Consider the following 25765-nt stretch of genomic DNA (forward strand, 5'->3'; position numbering starts at 1 on the left):
CCAAACCATATTATTTAAGGAAGTGTGTATATGTGTGTTAAGTCACTTCAGTCATGTCTGACTCTTTGTGACCCCATAGACAATAGCCCCCAAGGCTCCTCTGTCCATGGGATTCTCCAGGCAAGAATACTGGAGTGGGTTGCCATGCCCTCCTCCAGGGGATCTTCCTGACCCAGGGATCAAGCCCACACCTCTTACGTCTGTCTCCTGCATTGGCAGGTGGGTTCTTTACCACTAGCCCCATCTGGGGAAACATAAACCAGTAGTAAAACTAATGAATAAAAAAGAACAATTAAATCAGGATTTAGGGTAGTGGTTACCTCAGGAGAAGAGGGAGGAGGTAAATGTTAACAGTGTGGACCGAGGCATCTGGAATTTGTTAACCTTCTAGTTCTTGGCCTGGATTATTGTTCCTTAAACCAATCCTGTGTTTTCATACAGTGTTAACTATGTATTTCACAGCTTTCATCAAATGAGCACATATGTTATTCTTTATTTTTGTTTCTTTTCTATTAGTAGTTAGACTCATGTTCTGCGCAGTGCAGGGAGTGGGGAGATAAGCTTTCTTCAAGAAAATATAAAATTGTAAATTCATTCATTACATAATCTCAAAAATCTTTTCAGTATTAGGAAGGAAAGAGCAGTTTTTCATCAGATTGAATGACTTTTCTCCTGCCTGGGGTTTAATACCAAGTAAAGAATTTGGAGTAAGATCTGTGATTAAGGTCTAGCTCTACAACTTAGCCGGCTGTGTGGCTTCCCTTCCCACTCTGAGCCTCAGTCTCTCCTTATGTAAAATGGATATTAATCCCTACCTTACAAAATTGTTATGGGAGAACATATGTAAAATGAGTTCATAGTGGTTAAGGTGAAGGACAGCTATTAATGTTACTTTAAAACCTGTATATGTATGAGATCAGAACTCCAGTCACCCTTCTTTGTTGCTGAATGCCCTAGCTAACCCCTAACCAAAATACGAGTTTGATTTGTGGAATCTGATTTGAAAATCAGAAGTGTCTCTTTTGAACCTCTGGTCAGCAGAGGGGAAAACTGAGGGGGAGAAGGGCTTTCAGCATCCAATTCTCTGCAGCCTTCCAGCAAGTGACAACGCAGGACAGCTAAATGAGGTGCTAATGGTTACATTATGGTTTGGGAGAAACAGTTGAAGAAGCATCACAAGCATTTTCACCTCTTAACTCACCGTGTTCCTGCGGTGAGTTGGCTGAAACTCAAAACAGGACCAAACCTCTGATCATAAAAGTCGAAACCTTCATACCCTAGCATAGAAGCAGGAATCAGATGGGAAATGATGTTCTCTTGAGCTGACATTATAGTTAGTGTGGCAGAAAGCTACAGTGTATGCAAAACCACTGAGAAACTTGTCTGATTCCTCTGTAACCTTATAAAATGAAGTCATTGAATATCATTAAACTCTGGGGAATAAAGTAAGATATGGACAGTCTTTATAAATAGTTGAGGCTTTATTTTAAATTATCAGTTTAGCTTACCTTTTTTTTTTTCTGCATTACTCGCAACGTTGATGTTTGAAAGAGGATCTGAAACAGCAAAAAAAATACCTATCTCAGTAAATCTTGGTTTTAGAAATCCATTAACGGTGAGGATGTAGAAACCACGCAATGGCATAATACCAAGTATGAAAAGATTCAGCTATCATAAATGTTCAAGTCACCTATACACTGATGAGTGAATCATACATTTTAGAAGAATGGAAATCATGTAAGTTTCTGCTTGTTTTTAGCACTGGCTGTAAACCTTGAATGCTCATTGGTACAGGGAAAAGCTCTCAGAAAGTTTTCCAGCAATTTTGGAGGGGAAATTAAAAAAAAACAGTTTATATTTTTAAATGAATAAAACTAATAAATACAGGAGAAAAGACTTAATTTCAGAATTAAAAAAGCTTGCTTTTATTTTATTATTGCCTTTTTTTCACTGAGTCAAATTCATTTAACTGGCATGGTTACATTCAAATCCCAACTGTATGAATTTTTTTTTTTTAATATCTTGAATAGAAGCAATATAATGTCTTAATGTCTAATTTTCGCTTTCTTGCTGATTCTACCAAAGTGCTGGGTTTTTAAAAAAATTCATATAGGGTTTATATTCTGCCTGCTTTCAAAGCAGATTTGCAGTTAGACTAGTTTGATTTCTGAAGAATAGAAGATTATATCAGATTAACTGAAAGAAATGTGCCTTGTTAATGGGTGTGTATATTCCTGAAACAAAAACATGGTAACTATAGCATTTATAACAATAAATAATGCTGATTGCTACACCTTTAATAGTTTCATGATTTTGTTTTTGTAGCTGTAAGTAACCTTTTAGTGTTTGCCATAGCGCCAGCTGTACTATAGAGAGGGTGTAATCAATTGCCAAGCAATGTAGCATTTTTAATGTGATCTCAAGAGATGCTCAAGTGAAGATAAGGCCTGAGTATTTTATCCTGGAGGCTTCTGTGACTTTGGGGGCTCTGTGAAGACTGGGCTGCCCTAGCTAGTGACCCCATAATTTCCAGAAGCAGGTGGAGGTGGCAATTACAGCTTCGGCCACTATCTTGAACTTTCTGTAGTAGGTGATGAATTGCAAATGGCTAGCCCCTGTGCACAACAATAAACTCAAATAAATCTTCAATGTGTAATAATGACAAGACCGAAAGACTGGCAGCTATAACAAGGCTTCTGTTGTCACCCACTTCACTGTAGCCTTGATATTCATCATTATCAGCTGAAGCTAGCCCAGGAGCTGGACAAGAAGGTCCGAAGAAGGATGACTTGTTTGCGCTGAAGCGTCCAGTTGGTCCCATCTGGATGAGAGCAAATGGATTTTTTTTTGCCTGTTCACTAGGCCAGAGCTGTCCATCATTTTAGGCAGGTATCTGATCACTTCATGCTGGGGGACAATATGGCTTTACAGTGCTCGGTTCTCTCTTGGTAGCACAATATAACATTTTTACCGTGTTTGAAAGCTTTTGGTTACTTTTCAGATGCCTTAAAAGTGCCATTCTGCTTCACAAAACTGAGCTAATGATATTTTTCATTGTTAACAAATGGCTTCTCAAATGGGAACATAATTTTCATTCAGCCTGAATCACATTTGAAATCTGTCCTGACTCATATGAGGTTATGTTGAATAATATTTTTATATTTCCTTCAGCATAATATAATTTTTAACACTTATAATTTCAAAAGCGGTAAAATAGAAAATACCAAAAAACTGTTGGCACTTTAAAATTATTGTTTAAAGTGGCACTCAATACTCCTTAAACAGTTTACTATTGTTGATATAGATAGCATGCATATTCTTAGTAGTGTGGCCTGTGGCATTACTGTCAAAATTGACAACTGAATACTCTTTGACTTCAAATGAAGCCATATTCACCTGGCTCCTTCAACATTTTAGCTCTGTGATAAGTTTAATCAATATATTATTCTTAGACTGATTGTTCTACCCCTTAGAGACATATCCAGTTTTTTTTTTTTTAAATAGAGTTGGTTCAGCATTCATTTATGGAGACCATATAATTATATGTTTTGTATGTTGTTTTTCTTGTGTTTATGATGTTCTCAAAATGAAAATTGGTAACTTTAGTAAATGCAAACTTGGATGATTGATTTCCCTTTCTATTAATCACAGCGGTCTTTAACAAAGACTATGAACATCCTCTTAGTCTGTATTTTTTTACCTTTTATTTTTCTGTTTACTTTGCATCTTTTCAAGAAAAAGATCATATAACTATTTCTTAACATTTTAGATTTGCTATTGGCCTTTAAGAAAGATGAACTCATTAATAACAGACAGTGGAATCCTTTGAGCTCCTTTGCTTTTGATTTATGATATTCCTGCTATTATCACTTTAGTGTATATTTTTAGATAAACCAATAATTGCATAATTCAAATTCACTTTAACTCCTGAGGTGATGAAAAAGCAAGACTTCTGAGGTTTCCATTTCTCCAAAATGCAGGTTCACTCCCACGGTTCAGGCCAACTGACATGCCATCGTTCATTTTGTCTTGCCTTCCTAATAAATCTGTAAGCCTTGAGGCGCCAGACTCATGCAGATTTCTTTGCATTTGAGTGTCTTGATGGAATAACAACTTGCAATTTCAAAGCCAAAGCATATTGTATTTCATCTCTGTAGACCTCGCTTCACCCAGTCGTGGCCACATGAAAATATATGTCAAGAACATTGTTTTCTCATATTGGAATTTAGGCAATTTGTTTTCGGACTATGAGCAGTTTCAACCTATTTTTGGAACCCCTTTGTGGCCTGACCATCCGTTCTCACATAATTTATGGTGGCACTGTAGCATATGGACTTTTCATCACTGTCCAGATGAAATTCTCTGTTGAACGTAGACTCTTCTCCCTCTGCCCTCTGATGGCTCCTTTCTCTACCTTGGCTGTCTCTGGAAGGGGTCCACCAGTAAGGGATTTGTATTAGGCCACATATGCCTTCTGCTAGATAAGTTACTAAATTAAAAGACAGAATATACTTTGAATAGCTTAAGTATGGATATGGAAAAGTCATATGAACTTACTTAGGAATCTAACAAATAGCTGTGTATTTAAGTGTCTCCTGTCTATGAAAAGGGGGTACTTGAGTTCAGGTTGCTTCAGGCACTTGAAAAAGTATATGAAGTTTCACTCATACATATTAAGTTGGATTATGGGTGTGGCAGTCCGTATTTCCTCTAGGCATTCCCCATCTAGACGTACCGCTCATGGATATGTTAGAATGGAATGTTATTTAAGAATTGATTTTAATTTCTTATGAAAACTCTTGGCATTTAATGCTGAGAAATATTACCAATGTCATCTAAGACTGGTAACAGAAAATTTTACATGAAAGCAGATGATATTAAGTGATTGTAGTTTTTTTTGTGATCTTCAAGCATGCTATTTTATTTTCTAATCATTTGATGCTATACAAGTTACATAACTCCTCTAACTAGTGCTAGTTTTCCCCTTGTAAAATGGATGAATAATAGTACTCTTCTCATAGCATTTTATTGTGTAAATGGATATAAACTGTCTCACATGATTTCTGGCACAACATGTTCAAAAGTTATCAGACATAATTGTTCAGAATACATCATAGAATTACATTTGTGTTCCTGTTTCTCAGTGTATGGCTCAGACTGCTAAAACTACTTGGCACAGGGAACTTTGGGGGCACCATTTTCAAGGTTAAAATAGAAAGGACCTCTGCTGCTGCTGCTGCTAAGTCGCTTCAGTCATGTCCGACTCTGTGCGGCCCATAGACGGCAGCCCACTGAGCTCCTCTGTCTCTGGGATTCTCCAGGCAAGAATACTGGAGTGAGTTGCCATTTCCTTCTCCAATGCATGAAAGTGAAAAGCAAAAGTGAAGTCGCTCAGTCGTGCCCGACTCTTAGTGACCTCATGGACTGCAGCCTACCAGGCTCCTCCGTCCATGGGATTTTCCAGGCAAGAGTACTGGAGTGGGGTGCTATTGCCTTCTCTGATCAGAATCCCCTGGGGGCTGGTTATACCAGACGGTGGACACCACTCCCAGGGATTCTCATCATCCAGTCTGGGTTACAGTCTGAGAATACACATTTAAAGCAATTTCCAAGTGATATAATGCTTCCAGGAGCACTGATCTAGAGAAATTCTTTCTTTCACTGGTACTGAGATGGAAAGGGACTAATTTGTGAGACTCTGTATTTGCTACTTAGTGACACCGGTATCAGGTTTACAAAGAACTGACTTCGTTTCCTGATCAGACATCTTTTTCTTTATCTGACTTACCAGCCTTGCATTCCTGACTGGTCCAGGTTTCTCTCTGTGTGTTCTATCAGTGATTAATGAAAAATTCTCATTTTATTTTCTTAAGAAGTTTGGGGTTCTAAAACAGTTTAAATTGAAATATACTATTATATCAAATTATGAATCTTTTTAGAGATTTATGATATAACACAGAAGTATGTGAAAAATTATCTGTCCATGTAAGCAAAAATTATCCATAATATCTCTGATTGTATGCTACATAATTGCACTTACTAATCATGTAATTGCATATTTTAATTATCATGTCTTACTTGGCTTCCTACATGTATTTAAATAATTATATTAGTATAATATATAATTATAAAAATACAGCTCGGTATCACTTTTATTGCTCATAGTGAAAATATTTGTTCATTAAGATTATATAAAGCAGAGAGTCATCTTTGACTGGCCAATAGAAGTAAATGGTTTTAAAAGATCACAATTTAAAATTAGTTTATTTCCAGTACAAAGTAAGCTATACTTTATTTCTGAAAATAAATTTTGTGAGTTTCTGTTTCTGAAACAAGTTATTAAACACTTTTTATTTATCAATAGATCTTTGTTAGTCATTTTATAAATCAAGAAGGTAGCAAGAAAATTTGACTTTCAGTTGTGAATGAATATCCTTCACTAAAAACAATTATACTTAATGATGGTAGCATAATCAGTTTGTATTTGCTGCTGCTGCTAAGTCACTTCAGTCATGTCTGACTCTGTGCGACCCCATAGACGGCAGTCCACCAGGCTCTCCCGTCCCTGGGATTCTCCAGGCAAGAACACTGGAGTGGGTTGCCATTTCTTTCTCCAGTGCATGAAAGTGAAAAGTGAAAGTGAAGTCGCTCAGTCGTATCCGACTCTTCGCCACCCCATGGACTGCAGCCTACCAGGCTCCTCCATCCATAGGATTTTCCAGGCAGAGTACTGGAGTGGGGTGCCATTTAACACTATCTTAAATGATTTTATTTTTTCATGTGATTATAGTCGATCTCCCTTCATGGGAATGACAGCTTTGAGGACAATGATTGTCTTCTCTGATCCACACTGTGTGCTTACGGTCCAGTCATTCCCAGCACTATCAGCAGGTTACCTGTAAATATTTGATGTGTAAATGAAATTGTAGAAATTAGTATTATTATTACCTTTTATTGAGCATCAACTAGATAGCAAGTCTTTTGATAGGTAACTATACATGTCTTCAATTCTCATCACAACCTATAAAAATAGATATTAATTATTGAGGAACCTAGGCTTGGAGAGATTAAAAACCTTCCCCATGTCACAGCTAACGAATGGTAGTTCCTTGTCTTTCTGCTACAGAGCCTAAGCTCTTGCCACCAAACTGTGCTGCATCGAAGTTTCATATTCTGAAGGATAAAATTGGAAGATGTAGAGAATTCAGAGAGAAAAGAAAGGAACACTTGAGATGAGCATTTAGGAAGATTGCAAACTGACTGGGAATAGGTAGTTATTCCTTGCAGAGCTCTCCCATTAAAGAACTAATCAGAAGGAACTGAGTTTGATTTTTGTTTGCATATAATTTAAAGCAATTGGCATTCAACTAAAGCATGACTGTTTTGCACACAACTAACCTGTGAACCTAAAGGCGGTGAAAGTTTTCAGATATTAAACTTTTCCCTTGTTCTAACTCCTCTAATTTGTGTAGGACTAGTTAGTTTTTGGATTCACTTGCTGACGATGTCTTGTATGTTTTCTTTACCTTGGTGGATTTACCTAAATTGACTCTTGTTTATCCTCATACATAGTTCTGAAGGGGTTTTATCTTACCAAGGGATATGAGTGGCCAGTAAATGCTTGTTTGAATGATAAATGATTATTCACTTATTAACAAAGTAGTTAATAAATGACAAGAGGCCATCGGCACTTCATTGTTTCTCTTTGAACGGTCTGATGTGAGCTGTAACTCGGATGAAGTGAAACCACTCGTTTGTATCATAAGATCAAAGATGGAAAAGGAAGATATCAAATCAAGCAAATTTTGCTCAGGGGATCCTGATCTTTCTATACACTGTAGTAGAAATACCTTAAATACTTCTGGAGCATGTTCACCCCAGAGCAACATTTACCATCTTCATTTCACAAATGTTGGGTATGACTGACAGTCCTGAAATGCATATTCTAATATTTGAGTGAGGATATCTAGGGAAGAAAGTTTCTAGCCTGAAGGGAAATATAAATTTAAACCAGGTTGATAAAAACCTTAAAATATTTATCTGAGTTATCATTTATCCATTGGTCATTACTTGAAATGAATTAATATCTCCCATGGTACCCAGCCCATAATAGGTGCTCAGGAAATGGTTCTGTAATTAAACTGAGAGACTGTGGCCTTAGATCAGTGCTGCTTGAAAAGACCTAGAGAGACTAAGCCAACATTTAAATATTTTGAAAGAATATTTTGAAATAGTGTAGATACTATTAGACAAAGCCTGTTTAGAAGGAGAAAAAGAACAAGCAGTTGTATACAAAGACAAATGCTTATCTGTGCCTGGCAGTTAAACCTCTTTAGGTGTTAACTCTTAGCATGATTTTTTGTTTGTTTGTTTGTGGGTTTTTGTTTTTTTGTTTTCTGGTTTTTTTTTTTTAAAGAATGGAGCACTATCTCCAAACCACAATCCTCCCAATCTCAGCAAAAAAAAAAAAACGTAAAAAATTCAATTAAATGAACAAGTTCTTGAGTCCATTTTATAAAGCCTGTGAATATGCAAAGTATTTTTTATTTTGCATAGATGCAGAGAAGCAGGTGTCACTGAGTGTTTCTGCAGTACGTGTTCACCATTCTTTATCATGTAAAAACTCACTGGTAAGACAGTCTTTATTTCACCAGTAAGACCATAAGAGTTGGCATGTATTCAGACCCACCATTCATTTCACCCATTTGTCTAGCTCTTTAGCCAGAGAAAGATATTGAAATGTCATCATTGGGTTTATAAGATAACAAATATCTGTTCAACACTTATCCATGAACTCAGAAAATATATATTACCATCTAGTGTAACGTACTTTTGATGCATCACAGCTTGTGAAAATTCTTAAGTACTTTAAACATACCATAAATATACATCAGGGCCCCTCAAAATTCTAATTTGGCCTTGTGATTCTCTGGCTTCTTATTTTAACCAGTTGTGCTTGGTGCGATGAGCAACAGAGAGAAAAAAGGTGGACAGTGTACTGCCAAGAAGCCTAAAATCAAGCCTGAGGTCTTTAGACAACTAGCTATTAAATCAAATTACTGTTTGTTAAATGTATAGCTATTCACTGAAGAACAGATAATTTCTGATGGGGAAAGTCTCTGGTTTTTTGTTGTTGTTGTTGTTGTTGTTTTCTTTTTCCTTTTTAGGCAAATCCTCTTGTTTTTCCTTTATGCAAGAAGAGCATAGTAAAGATGCATCTTTATGCCCCCAGACTCTGGGCGCTTCCCCAGGGCCCTGCATGAGGAGGACTGCAGAGGTCAAGACCTCGCCCTAAGCTCCTTCCAGCTAGTCCTCTTCCCAAAATCTCTCATGTACTCGGTGCTGTCACTGCTGGTGGCACTCTGGTGTGACCTCAGTGTTGCTCTCCACTCACATATCTGAGCTGGAGGGTCCCCTGATGACTGGGAAAGATTGAGTGCAGGAGAAGAAAGGGCAACAGAGGGTGAATGGTTGGATAGCATCACCAACTCAATGGACATGAGTTGGGGCTTCCCTGATAGCTCAGCTGGTGAAGAATCTGCCTGCAATTCAGGAGACCCCAGTTCAATTCCTGGGTTGGGAAGATCTGCTGGAGAAAGATTAGGCGACCCATTCCAGTATTCTTTGGGCTTCCCTGGTGGTTCAGACAGTGAAGAATGTGCCTGCAACATGGGAGACCTGCGTTCAATCCCTGGGTTGGGAAGATCCCCTGAAGAAGGGAAAGGCTACCCACTCCAGTATTCTGGCCTGGAGAATTCCATGGACAGAGGAGCCTGGCAGGGTACAATCCACTGGGGTCGCAAAGAGTCAGACAGGACTGAGCAACTTTGAATTTCACTTTTGAGCAAACTCCAGGAAATAGTGAAGGACAAACAAGCCTGGTGTGCTGCAGTCCATGGGGTTGCAAAGAGTTGGACACAACATAGCAACTGAACAACAACCACCAATGCAACTGTGCTGAATCAGTCATTTCCTCATACCCGTTCATTTAATATACTTTTGTAGAATATTTCAATTTCTGTCTACCATGGCTCAATTTTGGGCTTTGCTATGAGTGGCACACAATATGCCAAATATTGAAGAAAACATTTGATGTACCTCTGTTCCCATAGGTCAGGTTAAAGGATCTTTCCATCGCAAGTGGGGAAAATGAGCCTTCAGTTCAGTTGCTCAGTCATGTCTGACTCTTGTGACCACATGGACTTCAGCATGCCAGACTTCCCTGTCCATCACCAACTCCAGGAGCTTGCTCAAACTCATGTCCATCGAGTCACCGATGCCATCCAACCATCTCATCCTCTGTCATCCCCTTTTCCTCCCACCTTCAGTCTTTCCCAGCATCAGGGTCTTTTCTAATGAGTCAGTTCTTCGCATCAGCTGGCCGAAGTATTGGAGTTTCAGCTTTAGCATCAGTCCTTCCAATGAATATTCAGGACTGATTTTCTTTAGGAGGGACTGGCTTGACTTCCTTGCAGTCCAAGGTACTCTCAAGAGTATTCTCCAATACCAGAGTTCAAAAACATCAATTCTTTGGTGCTCAGCATTCTTTATAGTCCAACTCTCACATCCATACATAACTACTGAAAAAACCATAGCTTTGACTAGATGGACCTTGGTTGGCAAAGTAATGTCTCTGCTTTTTAATATGCTGTCTAGGTTGGTCATAGCTTTTCTTCTGAGGAGAAAGCATCTTTTAATTTCATGGCTGCAGTCACCATCTGCAGTGATTTTGGAGCTCAAGAAATTAAAGTCCCTTACTGTTTCCATTATTTCCCCATCTATTTGCCATGAAGTGATGGAACCCAATGCCATGATCTTAGTTTTTTTAATGTTGAGTTTTAAGCCAACTTTTTCACTCTCCTCTTTCACTTTCATCAAGATTAAAAACACTTGCACGATCATGCTTTGTGGTGATGTTGCCTCTGATGACTCACAGTGGACACACCCAACCATCACTCTGTCCTGAATTTTGATCAGTTGTATTCTTTGACCTCAGTATGTGTCTTTCTTCTTCATGAAACTATGGCAGGTAGAAAATAAGGTTACCTAAACTGAGGTAAATAGAACAACCAGAGTGGTGTCTGGCTCACGGCAGGTGCTTGGTAATATTATTAATTCCTTTTCCTGTCCCCAAATGTCACCTGCACCAGCTCTTTCAGTTCAGGAAAGGCATTACACTTTTAGTGAGGTGTGCAGATGTCTGCTTCTCTCAGAGATCACTCTTCTGCCCTGTGCTGCCAGTGAGAAAGTAGAGGGGAAAATAAAAATAAAAAAAACTTGAAAGAAAAGTGAAAAAACCTGTGGAAGAAAAGAGCATGCTGGCAAATTTAGGGGAGAATACTAAACCATAGGCACCATCAGAAGTTTCCACTTTAGGAGGATTATATTAATCCTTAAGGCTTTTTAATTGCAAGAAATACAAACTCAATTTAGCCTGCCTTAAACACCCTCTTCCAACAACACAAGAGAAGACTCTACACATGGACATCACCAGATGGTCAACACCAAAATCAGATTGATTATATTCTTTGCAGCCAGAGATGGAGAAGCTCTATACAGTCAGCAAAAATAAGACTGGGAGCTGACTGTGGCTCAGATCATGAACTCCCTATTGCCAAATTCAGACTTAAATTGAAGAAAGTAGGGAAAACCACTAGACCATTCAGGTATGACCTAAATCAAATCCCTTATGATTATACAGTGGAAGTGAGAAGTAGATTTAAGGGCCTAGATCTGATAGATAGAGTGCCTGATGAACTATGGAAGAGGTTCATGACATTGTACAGGAGACAGGGATCAAGACCATCCCATGGAAAAGAAATGCAAAAAAGCAAAATGGCTGTCTGGGGAGGCCTTACAAATAGCTGTGAAAAGAAGAGAAGCGAAAAGCAAAGGAGAAAAGGAAAGATATAAGCATCTGAATGCAGAGTTCCAAAGAATAGCAGGAAGAGATAAGAAAGCCTTCTTCAGCAATCAATGTGAAGAAATAGAGGAAAGAACAGAATGGGAAAGGCTAGAGATCTCTTCAAGAAAATTAGAGATACCAAGGGAACATTTCATGCAAAGATGGGCTCGATAAAGGACAGAAATGGTCTGGATCTAACAGAAGCAGAAAATATTAAGAAGAGGTGGCAAGAATACACAGAAGAACTGTACAAAAAGATCTTCAAGACCCAGATAATCATGATGGTGTGATTACTCATCTAGAGCCAGACATCCTGGAATGTGAAGTCAGGTGGGCCTTAGAAAGCATCACTACGAACAAAGCTAGTGGAGGTGATGGAATTCCAGTGGAGCTGTTTCAAATCCTGAAAGATGATGCTGTGCAAGTACTGCACTCAATATGCCAGCAAATTTGGAAAACTCAGCAGTGGCCACAGGACTGGAAAAGGTCAGTTTTCATTCCAATCCCAAAGAAAGGCAATGCCAAAGAATGCTCAAACTACCGCACAGTTGCACTCATCTCACACGCTAGTAAAGTAATGCTCAAAATTCTCCAAGCCAGGCTTCAACAATATGTGAACCGTGAACTTCCAGGTGTTCAAGCTGGTTTTAGAAAAGGCAGAGGAACCAGAGGTCAAATTGCCAACATCCGCTGGATCATCTAAAAAGCAAGAGAGTTCCAGAAAAATACCTATTTCTGCTTTATTGACTATGCCAAAGCCTTTGACTGGGTGGATCACAATAAACTGTGAAAAATTCTGAAAGAGATGGGAATACCAGACCACCTGAACCTGCCTCTTGAGAAATCTGTATGCAGGTCAGGAAGCAACAGTTAGAAGTGGACATGGAACAACAGATTGGTTCCAAATAGGAAAAGGAGTACGTCAAGGCTGTATATTGTCACCCTGCTTATTTAACTAACATGCAAAGTACATCATGTGAAACACTGGGCTGGAAGAAACGCAGGCTGAAATCAAGATTGCTGGGAGAAATATCAATCACCTCAGATATGCAGATGACACCACCCTTATGGCAGAAAGTGAAGAGGAACTAAAAAGCCTCTTGATGAAAGTGAAAGAGGAGAGAGAAAAAGTTGGCTTAAAGCTCAACATTCAGAAAACGAAGATCATGGCATCCGGTCCCATCACTTCATGGGAAAAGATGGGGAAACAGTGGAAACAGTGTTAGACTTTATTTTTCTGGGCTCCAAAATCACTGCAGATGGTGACGCTTACTCCTTGGAAGAAAAGTTATGACCAACCTAGATAGCATATTCGAAAGCAGAGACATTACTTTGCCAACAAAGGTCTGTCTAGTCAAGGCTATGGTTTTTCCAGTCGTCATGTATGGATGTGAGAGTTGGACTGTGAAGAAGGCTGAGCACCGAAGAATTGATGCTTTTGAACTGTTGTGTTGGAGAAGACTCTTGAGAGTCCCTTGGACTGCAAGGAGATCCAACCAGTCCATTCTGAAGGAGATCAGCCCTGGGATTTCTTTGGAAGGAATGATGCTAAAGCTGAAACTCCAGTACTTTGGCCACCTCATGCGAAGAGTTGACTCATTGGAAAAGACTCTGCTGCTGGGAGGGATTGGGGGCAGGAGAAGAAGGGGACGACAGAGGATGAGATGGCTGGATGGCATCACAGACTTGATGGACGTGGGTCTGAGTGAACTCCGGGAGATGGTGATGGACAGGGAGGCCTGGCGTGCTGTGATTCATGGGGGCGCAAAGAGTCGGACACAACTGAGCGGCTGCACTGAACTGATGCAGTTGAAAAGAGAAGCTTTCTGGCTGTAACCACAGTGTTGGATGCACAGACAGACTTACATCATGGCATTGGGACCAACTCTGACTTCTTAAGTTTCTGGCTCTGCTTCCCACCCCCAGCCCCCTGCCCCAGATTGACTCCATTCTTAAACAGGCCCTCATGGAAGCAAAATGACTGCGAGCCCTAGAAGCTTGTAGCTACATCTGTAATCCCACCCCTTCCCCTTGGAATGAGGAGTCTTCTCTTCACAATACTTCCAAAAACATCCTGGAATTGACTCTTAATGACCTTGCCTAGGTTGCAGTCATGTCTTTGAACCAAATACAGTGGACATAGGATGGAAGTTGTAAATGTCCAAGCAGACAGAGCTTCGCTGTACCTTGTACTCTAAGGATGGGATAAGGGTATTCCCATGTGGAAAAAGACAGAGTACTTTAGAAGAAAGAAAAAATGATTTTACCCAACCAGCAGGCTTAAAACAAGCAAGTATTCCTTAAGAGAAAAAGCTTATGTGTATAAACTAGACCCACTTGACCTCAGGATATATAGCACATCTTAGAATTCTTTACTGAAAAGGAAATTCTTACTTCATTTTTGAGTATGAGTGATATATTTGGACCATAGGACATGCTAAATAGGAAAATCAGGAAGTTTGGTCTTCATATCGGAAACTGCTTTACTCTGCCCAGATGGAACATCTAAAATACAACTTACAAAAGGGGTAAGTTAACATAATGTTAAGGTAGCTTAACATTTTATTCAAATGAAACTTGGATCTTCTTAGCTTCTGCTGTGTCATTCACCTGAAAGGTTTATGTAGTGAACTGACAGATCAGATTATTGTGTGATACAATGAGTTACCCAATCCATTGTCCTGCACATTGTAGTCATAAATAAATATTGTCAAGGATTAAGAAGAGAATTGGATTTTCTCCATGTGTGTGCATTTAGCTGTTGCCAGTTTCTAGGGTATTTATGAGGTTGAACAAAAATATGGAAGCTTAAATTTTCTGATTTTGTTTGCTTGTTTTCTTCATATAGGGTACATTGTAGAAACTTGCTGAAAAAAATGGAATGATCCCTTTTCTCAGATCAAGGACTTTTGGTTTTATCAGACTTTGAGAGACTCAACTTGTCAGACCCCTAGTGACTCACAAGACTGTAGTTTTTAACTGCTATGACAGGACATCTGTACACTGTAAATTTGAAACTGCAGGGGAAAGAAACAAGAGCCTTGCTAATTTGTCTCAGGAAGTACAGACACCCAATCTTTTCTTACTGCTGGACTGTCTTGAGTCCAGTGAGATCAGAAATATATGAAATAGCATAGGTTTATTGCAGAAATAAAGTCACAATTTTGAAGAAATTGACAGCATTTTCCCATGTCATATTTTTCTTCTCTGTCTTAAAAGATCAAATCTTAGAATGTCAATTAAAAATAGATAAATTAAAAATAAAAACTTAGAATGATAGAACTAATGTCAGTATAGTAATGTTGCAAAAGTTACTAATGGACCTTAATCAGATTTGCTTATGAAGGAAAGAACTTATATATTTTCCCCAGGTTTGTATAAGTTCTGCCTTTGTAACCGAACCCTGTGCAGTGTTTAAATCCGTTAGAATCATAACTATTGTCCCCTAAGAACACAGGACACTTTTGCCTCTTAAGTACTGGTATTTTCCTTGAGTCTCCAGAAAACCAGATTACAATAAACCTTTGTAAGAGTCCCCTGTTTCAAGCTCATTGTTAGTATCACCAACAAGAGTAGATTTTGGGGTAATTACCTCTGAGATAGGTCTGAAGAGAGAGATTGGGAAAGCACAGATAGAAGATGACACTTGGAGCCTTTTTTTTAAATTTTCACCTTCAGCTCCATAGTCCTTGAGGACACCTGCTTCAAATTTTGTAGACAGTCGGTCCCTCACTGCTAGAAATCAGAATGCTTTTTCATATTATTCATTTCATTAAAGGCTTATCTTGAATGTTAAGTCAAGTACTTTTACCACCAGAATGTTTCAAAGTATTCTCATGAACTAGAATCAGAATTGCACAAAGACTTGGTCTGTCCTGCAAGCACTGTGAGCTTTGGTATAATAACATTAACAAAATGGGTTTGCTATTTAGAGAAGAATAATTACTGCTATATTACCAAAGAGAAAAAAAAAAAAAAAAGATTAAACAACTTAGCAGGTTGTTATTTATCACTGCTAGCAATATAAAAATTCATGTTATTCCACCAATAATTACATAATGTTTTGTTAAAAAGCCAAGAACTGTAATGCTTTAGGGTCAATTGTTATCACAAGGTTCTAAGACACTTACAAGGAAGAGGGTAGCCTGAAACCATATACCAATGGCTCCCAATAGGGCCATGGAGGGGGCACTTAGCTGCAGGATTTTCTGCTTGCTTTATACTTATCTGTTTGTCCTTCTGCTTTTCTTTCCCTTTCCCTCTTCCTTCTGCCCTCCTTCCTTCCTTAAATTTCCATTTAAAAAGTACCTGAACCCCTTTGTGGAAGTACTCTTCTTTTCAGTTGTAAAATTGAAGTCTACTGTTTTAAGTTTTAAATAGCCTAACCTCTCCTGCAAATTTTAATGTTAAAAAAAAAACAAACCCAAAGAAATGGAATTATCATTTAAATATTGAAACTTTTTAGGTTGAAGCTGATATGCTAATTTTTCTCCTTAGCAATTTTTATGTTCCACATTTTAATTCAAAACTAGGTGCTTGTCATCAAAGTAGTGACTGTTTCAAAACTACAGTAAACATAGATGTGCATTCATTAAGTTTTTATATAAATACATATACAAATAAATTGTAGAAACAATCAATAAATCAAGCCTTTCAGGGTTATCTATTGCCATTGTTTCCTATGCATTGAAGCTCTCACCATAGCCATTACTATAAAACGTTCCCTAAGTACATAAAGGCTCTGATCGTTAAGATTTTTATTGCCAGCCACACATACAGAGCTGCAAATTGCCTTGTTTCAGATTTATTATGTATTACTCCAGAAATTCTATAAAGATCAAAAGAACTGATTACAATGTTGACCTTTGCATTAACTCATCTGAATTTAAATTCAAGTGTTTGATTTGGGAAAATAAGTCCATTTATCATAGCTCTGCTACTGAGGGGATTGCCCGGCCCTGATTGGGAGTGCTGAGACCAAATTTATTTATTGAGCCAGGGCTTGAAAATTGTTTGTAGGACAAGAGGAACGAAAGTTTGACCTGCCATTGTTACAGGACCGAGGGAGCAACGTGGACATTGCCCTTTTCAAGTTTCAAGTCGTGCGTCCGTTTCAGTCTTGATAGAATCTCCACTATTAAATTGAGCAAATATATATGGTTTTAAAAATAAAAACTTTTTTGATTTTAAAATTAATGACCCCCCCTTTTTTTAAACTGTGAAAATAACCATTTCTTCAGCATAGAGGTTACATTTTGGAAGAATATTGGGATGCTTCTCATTCTGAAATTAGCCTTTATGTTATACTTGAACTCTGACTTGTCACGTTTTTCTGTTTGTTCGTTTTTCTGAATTACTGAGGAAAAAACTGTTTGTTAGTAATGTCTTCCTGTGTAAAATTATGGATTTAATTAACTCTCCTCTGACTCAAAGGACATGAGTTTGAGTAAACTCTGGCAGTTGGTGAAGGACAGGGAGGCCTGGCGTGCTGCAGTCCATGGGGTCACAAAGAGTCGGACACGGCTGAGCGACTGAACTGAACTGGACACCTATTGAAGCGTTCACTTTTCAGTACACAGAAGTTCTGAATTTTACCCGTGCACTCACTGCACCCACATTCACTGCCCAGACTGCTTCGTGTCTTGGCAGCACTGAGAAACCAACTGGTCTGCCTTTTGATGGGCAGAGAGCTCTAGAAAGTGACTTGCTAAGGGAAAGGATAATGGCAGTCAGCACAAGGCATGGGCTTGAATCTATCCCTGTAGCAGTGCTTTTCGATAACATATCTTCATAACAGTGTGAAAAATTAGGGTCCAGCACAGTCAAGTGTAGCAGAGATGGCCATGACTTGGCCCATAGAGACCCGAAGAGCCATTTGGCAAAAAAGCATGCGATGTGGTGTAGGATTTTTGCCCAGCTTAATGCTGAAGGTTCAGCTCTTCTGCTCTTCATGATGATTAACCCTCCAACCCAAATCACTGTCAAAATGGAGAGGCCAGGGTATCACCATTTGCTAAGTTTCAGTGGGTAGACAGGAAACAATTACAATCGACCCTAGACGTCCACAAGAGATTATCTTGAGACATTCAGGTACTGCAAATGGGAAAATGTAACATAGCAGGCAAGGAGATCCAGCCAGTCCATCCTAAAGGAGACCAATCCTGGGTGTTCATTGGAAGAATTGATGCCGAAGCTGAAATGCCAATATTCTGGCCACCTAATGCAAAGAACTGACTCATTGGAAAAGACACTGATGCTGGGAGGGATTGGGGCCAGGAGGAGAAGGAGATGACAGAGGATGAGATGGGTTGGATGGCATCACTGACACGATGGACATGAGTTTGAGCAAGCTCCAGGAGCTGGTGATAGACAGGGAAGCAGTTGGACACGACTGAGTGACTAAACTGAACTGAACTGAACATAGCATGTTATCTTCCCTGTAACATCCATTCCAGTAAAGAAAAACTAAAAATATGAAGTATGCCTTAGGCCATTAATGATTCTGTAAACACAAAACCAAAGTGTAAAGCTATTAAAGTAAAATTTCCCACCAAAATAAATTTCACACCATGTAAAATATTATTTTAGTAACATTAATCCCAAATTTATAGAATCTGCCAGTTGCATGATGTGATGGCATTTAGAGAGAACACTGAGATACGAATTCTCAGCTTTCTTGATATGAACTTGCTCCATGCATCATTCACATTAGGACTGCTACAGAACTGAAGTAGGCAGTGGCAACCCACTCCGGTATTCTTGCCTGGAGAACCCCATGGACAGAGGAGCCAGGCGGGCTACAGTCCATGGGGTCACAAAGAGTCGGATACAACTGAGCAACTAACACAGTCACTACACTTTTAGCCACCTTTTGGTACCCACCTTCTGTTCTCCATCAGAGCTCTTCCAGGTGGGATCTGCCTGCAGGATCATTGATTTAGTCCCATTCAGCTTTTGCTAAGAGGATAATGATTACAGTCCTGTGCTCAGAGAGTAGCAGCCCTCAGTGGTGTGTATGGGTGGGAGGGGAGAGGTCCCTGGGATGGCAGGGACCTGCCTCCTGCACAGTTGTGTCCCCAGCACAGGGCCTAGTGTGATCAATAAATACTTGTGGAATGCAAAAAAAAAAAAAAAAAGAGCTGCTTCAGAATTATGAATGACTATATCCCATGCCTTTTGGGACTCTTGAATAAATTCTCTTACAAAACTTTTTAGTTTAATTTTTTTCCTAAAGGGTGTAGAATCAATGTGTTTTATGATGAAAAGGTAAGGCTGAAATAATGCTTTTATACTTATTTCATCTTTATACAGTCTGAAAACCAGAGGTCCTGGTAAAGGAAAGGTGAAGTCTGTGATTATAACCCAGTGTTTGTCTGAAGGAAAGAAATCTATAAAGTATTCAGATAATATAATCTGATCATTTTTTAAAGTTTTCCATTTTTAAATTTTTTTATGTTAGTTTTTTTTTTTTTAGTATTTTATTTAGGAAGCATTTCTAATTAGGGTGAAATTCTTGAAGAATAAAATTCCTATATCATTGTCAACTTGAAATTCTTGAAATTATCCAAATTATTGAATTAGTGGGAAAGTTGTATTTAACCAAATTAATTTATGCATGTCCTTTTTGTTCTTACTTAACTCGTATGGATATTGAAGTCTAAATGATTTAATTGTACTTTAATGAATTTGACTCTTCTGTTTGATGTGGTTTCAGGTACAGTGGTGATGATTATTTTATTTCCTATATTTTCATATTTTGAGTAATGTCAAGATATTATAGCAGTGAGAAAGTAGTGTGGGGGCAATGAACAGGGTTTTTAAGAGAGATTACCTGTGTTCAGTACAAGGCAAATAGCCTTATACATTCTTTGCCTTTCTCAAAACTACTAATTAATTTCAGTTCAGCGAATACACATAAATGCCTACTGTGTGCCAGATCTTGTCTTCAGTAATTTCAGGTACAATGATTAATTGAAACAGATTCTACTTACTGTCAAGGGATTTGCTGTCTAGCGGCATTGTTGTTCCTTAGCAAAGTCCAACACTTTGTGACCCCGTATACTGTAGCCCACCAGGCTCCTCTGTCCTCCACTTATCTCCTGTAGTTTGCCCAAATTCATGTCCATTGAGTCTGTGTTGCTATCCATTTCATCCTCTGCCACCCCCTTCTCCTTTTGCCTTCAGTCTGTCCCAGCATCAGAGTCTTTTCCAGTGAGTTGGCTCTTCGTCTCAGGCAGGCAAAGTAGAGTTTAGCCGGTGAGCTTATACTTATTCTAATGTGGCCAGGTAAGTTCTTTATTAATGGAGTGAACAAAGGGCTAAAGAAATCCAGAAAGAAGGAAAGAGCCAAAGAATCCCAGACTCCTTTTCTTTTATTTCTAACCTATATGAAAATGATCTGAAAACTCAACTTAGAATGACAGAATGCTTTTGATGGAAAGGATTTTAGAGAAAATATTGAAATTTTTTTACAGACTAAAAACTGAGGTCCAGGGCCATAAAGTGACTTATCAAAGCTCATACACATGAGTTTTGTTTTTGTTCTCTTTTTTTAGAGTAGTCACTGATTAAGGATTTAGTGTACTCACAGAGGCTACCATTCAGGCTAAATCTTCCTAATGCCTGGAGAGCAAACAATTAGGTTCAGAATTATATAGTATTTTCCATAATTGCTAATTGCCCCACTTCCTGGATATCTCAGTTGGTAAAGAATCCATCTGCAATGCAGGAGACCCCAGTTCGATTCCTGGGTCGGGAAGATCCACTGGAGAAGGGATAGGCTACCCACTCCAGTATTCTTGGGCTTCCCTTGTGGATCAGCTGGTAAAGAATCTGCCTGCAATGTGGGAAACCTGGGTTTAATCCCTGGATTGGGAAGATCCCCTGGAGAAGGGAAAGGCTACCCACTCCAGTATTCTGGCTTGGAAAATTCAAAGAAAGAAGATGAGATTTCAAAGAAAGATGAGAAAAACATAGACTGATATCAATAAATGATGCACTGTAGGAATTTCGTCTTATGTGTAAGCAAGATTTGGATTCGTCAGGTTCTTCTGTCCATGGGATTCTCCAGGCAAGAACACTGGAGTGGGTTGCCTTGCCCTTCCCCAGGGGATCCTCCCAACCCAGAAATCAAACCTGTATCTCTTGATGTCTTGTGCATTGGCAAGCTGGTTCTTTACCACTAGTGGCCACCTGTGGGGTCCAAGGTTTGGATAGGTGGAGAGTGTAAGAGGCACCCTGAAAATAAAAGAAAAATAAAATAAGAGGCTGGAGTGAATTTGAAGTATGAGTGACAATTCCTGGCACAAAGTCTTGATAAAATATTCAGTGTTTGTGTGTGTGTGTGCAAGTGTGTGTGTGTGTGTCTGCTATGTGCCAGAGTGTTGTGCTTCCTTCTCCCCTGTGTTTTCTCTGTTCTAAATCTTTACAGAAAACCTGTGAGATCGGCAATAGGCCTAATTTATGGATGAGACTAGTTGAGGCACAAAGAAATTATTTCCTTAGCTACGTGGTTAATACGTGGCAGAGCCAAGATTACTTGCAAGATTACTTGCTGCAGAGTGTTCATTCTTTTTTGCTTCCACACCATGACCTTAGTTAAATGACTCCTACATTCTCATGTGTGAGACTAGAAAAATGCTGTCACTTCCCAGTAGCCATAGATAAATGAGGAAACAGTAAAAAATAAGTAAAAATTGAACTTCATGAAGATAAGCTGATCTGAGAAGGATGATAATGAATTTTTTATGGATATAATGAGTCTAACGTGATTCTGGCATTTCCAGGAAGATATATCTAAAGGATTTCTGGAAGAATGGGATTAGTTGTTGGAAGTATGGAACACCAGATGAGAAAAGACAAGTATATATGTGTGACCAGTCAATAAAAAGATAATGATTGGAGTTTCCCCAGTGGCTCTGTGGTAAAGAATCCACCTGTCAATGCAGGAGACACGAGTTCGATCCCTGGTCCTGGAAGATCCCACATGCCGCAGAGCAGCTAAGCCTGTGCGTCACAACTATTGAGCCCGTGCTCTAGAGCCTGGGAACCACAGCTGCGGAAGCTGGTGCACCTAGCGCCTGTGCCCTGCAACAAGAGAGGCCATCACACCTCAAATACAGAGTAGCCCCCACTTGCCACAGCTATAGAGAAAAGCCCACACAGCAGCGAAGACCCAGCACAGCCAAAAGCAAATAAGTAAAAGGTAATGATTGAGGCTAAGAGGTGATGCACTTTTCCGGAATGTAAGTGTGTACCGAAAAGACAGAGCAAAAGATATGACTCTGGAAAATTGGACGAGAGTGTTTCCATTGCAAGAGATAAATGTGTAGGTATGATGGTTTTTGTCTTCACGTTTGGCAGGGTTTTCTGTGGGTTGTTTTTTTTTTTTTTTTGTATGCTGATACGTCATTGTTATGAACCACCAGATTTTATTATGCCTTAGTTATGTCTGCCTTCTGTAATCCAGAAATTTTCTCATGCCTGATGATATGCATGTGGGTTTGAAATTTGGATAATTGGACAGAGATTCATAGCGATTAACCACACAAACAGAAAGTTCTGCATGGTTTGCAGTAAACCATCAAAGAAAGAAGAAAGTGGGGAGGAGGTGGGTATAATTTTGGGAAGGAAAAGAGGTGGGTGAAATGATAAGGAATAAAAAACTTTTTACACATATTTGAAATCTGAAATCAATAGAGGCGATGAAAGTGAATCAATCTGAGAGTTTGTAGTAGGCTCTTTATTCCTTTCTTGTTGGTTTTAGTTCTGATTCCGAGTATACTGAATATCCACCTAAAACCAGAGTCAGCTGTGCATCAATTCATTCAACAGATGTTGGAGGTACTGTTTTAGATACACAGATTGCCTTTTAACACTCTTTTCTTTGGTTTTGACTTAATTTTGCCCATTAACCTAAAAAGAAAATAACTTCCTCCTTATTAGATTGTTACCTCAATGTGAAGTACTCGTCTACTCAAGTTGAGTGAATAGACACTTGAGACTGAGTTAACAATTTAAAAGGAAGTTATTTTTTGGATTAAGTCAGGTGATTAGAATTAAACAGTAAGAACAAAAATTTGACTAGCCCTAACAATGTGGTCTGATGTAAGATGTCGACCCTGTTAGTAAAAGAGATTGAGGCTATAAAATCTGATGTACTGCTATGACTAATAGCCATCATCTGTTGAGTCCTTAGTATGTGCTAATAAGCATTTTTGTAAGCATTTGAGATGCATTAATGCATGTAATTCTCATGAGAGACCTGTGAGGCTGTTATTACTATTGCCCTGTGCCCTCCTGCACAGAAGTATAATGTGAAGTAACTTATACAGCTAAAAAGTGGCAAAGCATGCATTTGAACAAGACAGTATGACTTTCAAATCCACACTAACCTCCATTATTGAATGCCAAGTTGAGCTACATACCTGAGCCAGCTGTCTGTAATAGCCTAAGCTGAGTGTAGTTAGTACCTTTACAGCTCGTGTTACAGTAGATATTGTGCCCCAGCCAACTGTATTCACGTGACATCTGCTCACCCAGTGAGAATGATGAGAGAGCAAAAGCCGTCCAGATTTAAAGAGGACAGTTAAGTGCTGCTTAATCCAGGTGGTGGTGGTGCAGAGGGTACCAGTTATGAGCTTTTATCTCTAGGCATCCTGAATTTTTTCACAGGTGATAAATAGTTTAGTAAACAGAAGAAGCAGTTTAAGGCAGAATTTCATTTTGAATATGAAGTGTAGCCTTGTTTCATATGGACCATCGAGGTCCTTTTCACTAGTAAGAACATGAGTAGTTTTTAGATAATAAACTTTTTACTCAATAATATTTTTAAATTGCAGTCTAAGGTTTCTGATTATAGAATTGAATAGTGTTTGCCCATGTTTTTATGGCTGCTCCTACATCTTCAAAATGAAAGTGGTATAGAATTTTTTTTTTTTAAATATGGAGAGAGGGCAATTAACTGTAAGAGCTGTAAGAATCTTTTTGATCTTATTTTGTATTCATTGGAATATTTCTATATATATTTAAAGGAGCACATTGAAGTTTCCCACTGTTTTATTCCCATTGTCATTTACAAAAGATACATGTCTGTATTCAGTAAACAAGAGCTTACTGAGAACGTGTACCTAGGATTTTGTTATATGTGATTCAAAGCAATTAAAATATCAACTCTGGCCCTTGTTTGAGATTTTCATGTAGGTGTCCAGGTAAAACATAAATACTTAAATCAGCAAGTGAATACTGTTTCATTTCATATCTAACCGTGTACCAGACGTTATGCAGTGTATGGGAGAAACAAAGGTGAATAAGACTTAGTTCCTAGTCCTTAGATGCTTATAGTCTATGGGAGGGATAGATAAGTAAACAGCTAATTAAAATACAATGTAATAAATGATAAAAGTACAGTGTTTACAATACAGAGAGGTGGTGGGAAGCCAAAAGGGTGATCCTTATATCATTATGGATATAAGTACATGATAATATTATAGAACTTATGTAAGATACAATGAAAGGAACCAAAATATTATTTGGTACACAGTGACAGTTTTTAAATGCATTAGGATATTAATATGTATCATGTACCAAGCTCATTCATTTGTTCCTTTGTTCTGCCAAAAGGTTTGATGAGTTATTTAGTGTTACTCTCTTTTAAGAAAAATTGTGAGAACTGAGATATTTCAGGAAAAAAAGTAGCTTTATCGCTTCATGAATACAATATCTTGGTTAGCACCTTTGATACCATTTACTGTCTGTGGCCGTCATATGCCCAGGACCAACACTTCCACCCCAGCCCTTCTGGTATCATCTACCCATGAAGGCTGACATTTCAGTTTGCTGCCATATGTATTTGCAGAATCAGTCAAGGTTTCCAGTTTTGCGTTTTCAGTTTCCACTTGGTCTGAAACCTTTATTGAAAAAGAAATTTCTCTTCTATTGATTCTCTATCTTGCTTCAGCTTTTTAAAATTTTCTTCCCCTGCGTTCGGTTTTAAGCTTCTCCTCTAGGCTTACGACAATCAAATTTTGCATGCTGTAGAAGCATCTCTTCCAACTCCCTGCTGGTGTTTTTCTTCCGTTGTCCTGCCTTCTTCCCTAAAGTTTATTAGCACAGTGGTGCTCAAACCTCAGTGAGCATCAGAATCACCAGCAGGGCCTGATAAAACCCAGGTGGTGGGGCTTCACCCCCGCCGCCCGGCCCAGAGGGTCTCATGCGGTAGGTTTGAGGTGAAGCCAGAGAATTTTCATTTCTGACAGGTTCCCAGGTGATGTTGGTACCTCTGACTTGGGGACCACACTTAGACAGCCATGGCAGAAAACAGTGCTTTTCAAAGTGTGGTCTGGGGATTCCTGGGACTCCTTCAGGGAGTCCACAAGGGCAAAACTGTTTTCATAATAATACCAAGATATTATTTGTATTTTTCGCGTCATTTTTTTCACAAGTATATGGTGGTATTTTCCAGAGTCTCCATGAAATGTGTTATATATTCCTGGGTTTAAAAAAATTAAGGCATTTTTAAAATGCCGGTAGTATCGATAAACGTAAAACAAAGGCTCTTTGGAGTCTTCAATCATTTTTAAGAATATAGAGCTTGAGAACTGCCAGCATATAGAAATGAGCACAGCTTCTTAAAATTAAGGTCACCAGGACACTGAATTTTCTGGCTCCTTTATGCTGTTTGTCCTCCCCCCCAGACCAGTCTGCCCCTGGACACACTGCCCTCCAAGCTACTCATTGAGCATCTCTTCCTTGCTTCCCGCTCTTCCTATGTGATACTTCTTCTGACTAAGGATATTCCCACCTCTCCTCTCCTTGGCTTGAGTGCTCCGTCTAGGCCCTTAGTACTCAGCTCAACTGAGT

General features: G+C 38.9%; 1 protein-coding gene across 1 annotated transcript in view; it reads left to right on the top strand.

Moving 5' to 3' along the window:
- GPATCH2 (G-patch domain containing 2) overlaps positions 1-25765 on the top strand; it is a 197276-nt gene that overhangs the window by 70918 nt on the left and 100593 nt on the right. The gene's annotated exons all lie outside the window — the stretch shown is intronic.

Source organism: Oryx dammah, unplaced genomic scaffold (assembly GCF_014754425.2).
Source record: "Oryx dammah isolate SB20612 unplaced genomic scaffold, SCBI_Odam_1.1 HiC_scaffold_21, whole genome shotgun sequence".
Taxonomy (NCBI): Eukaryota; Metazoa; Chordata; class Mammalia; order Artiodactyla; family Bovidae; genus Oryx; species Oryx dammah.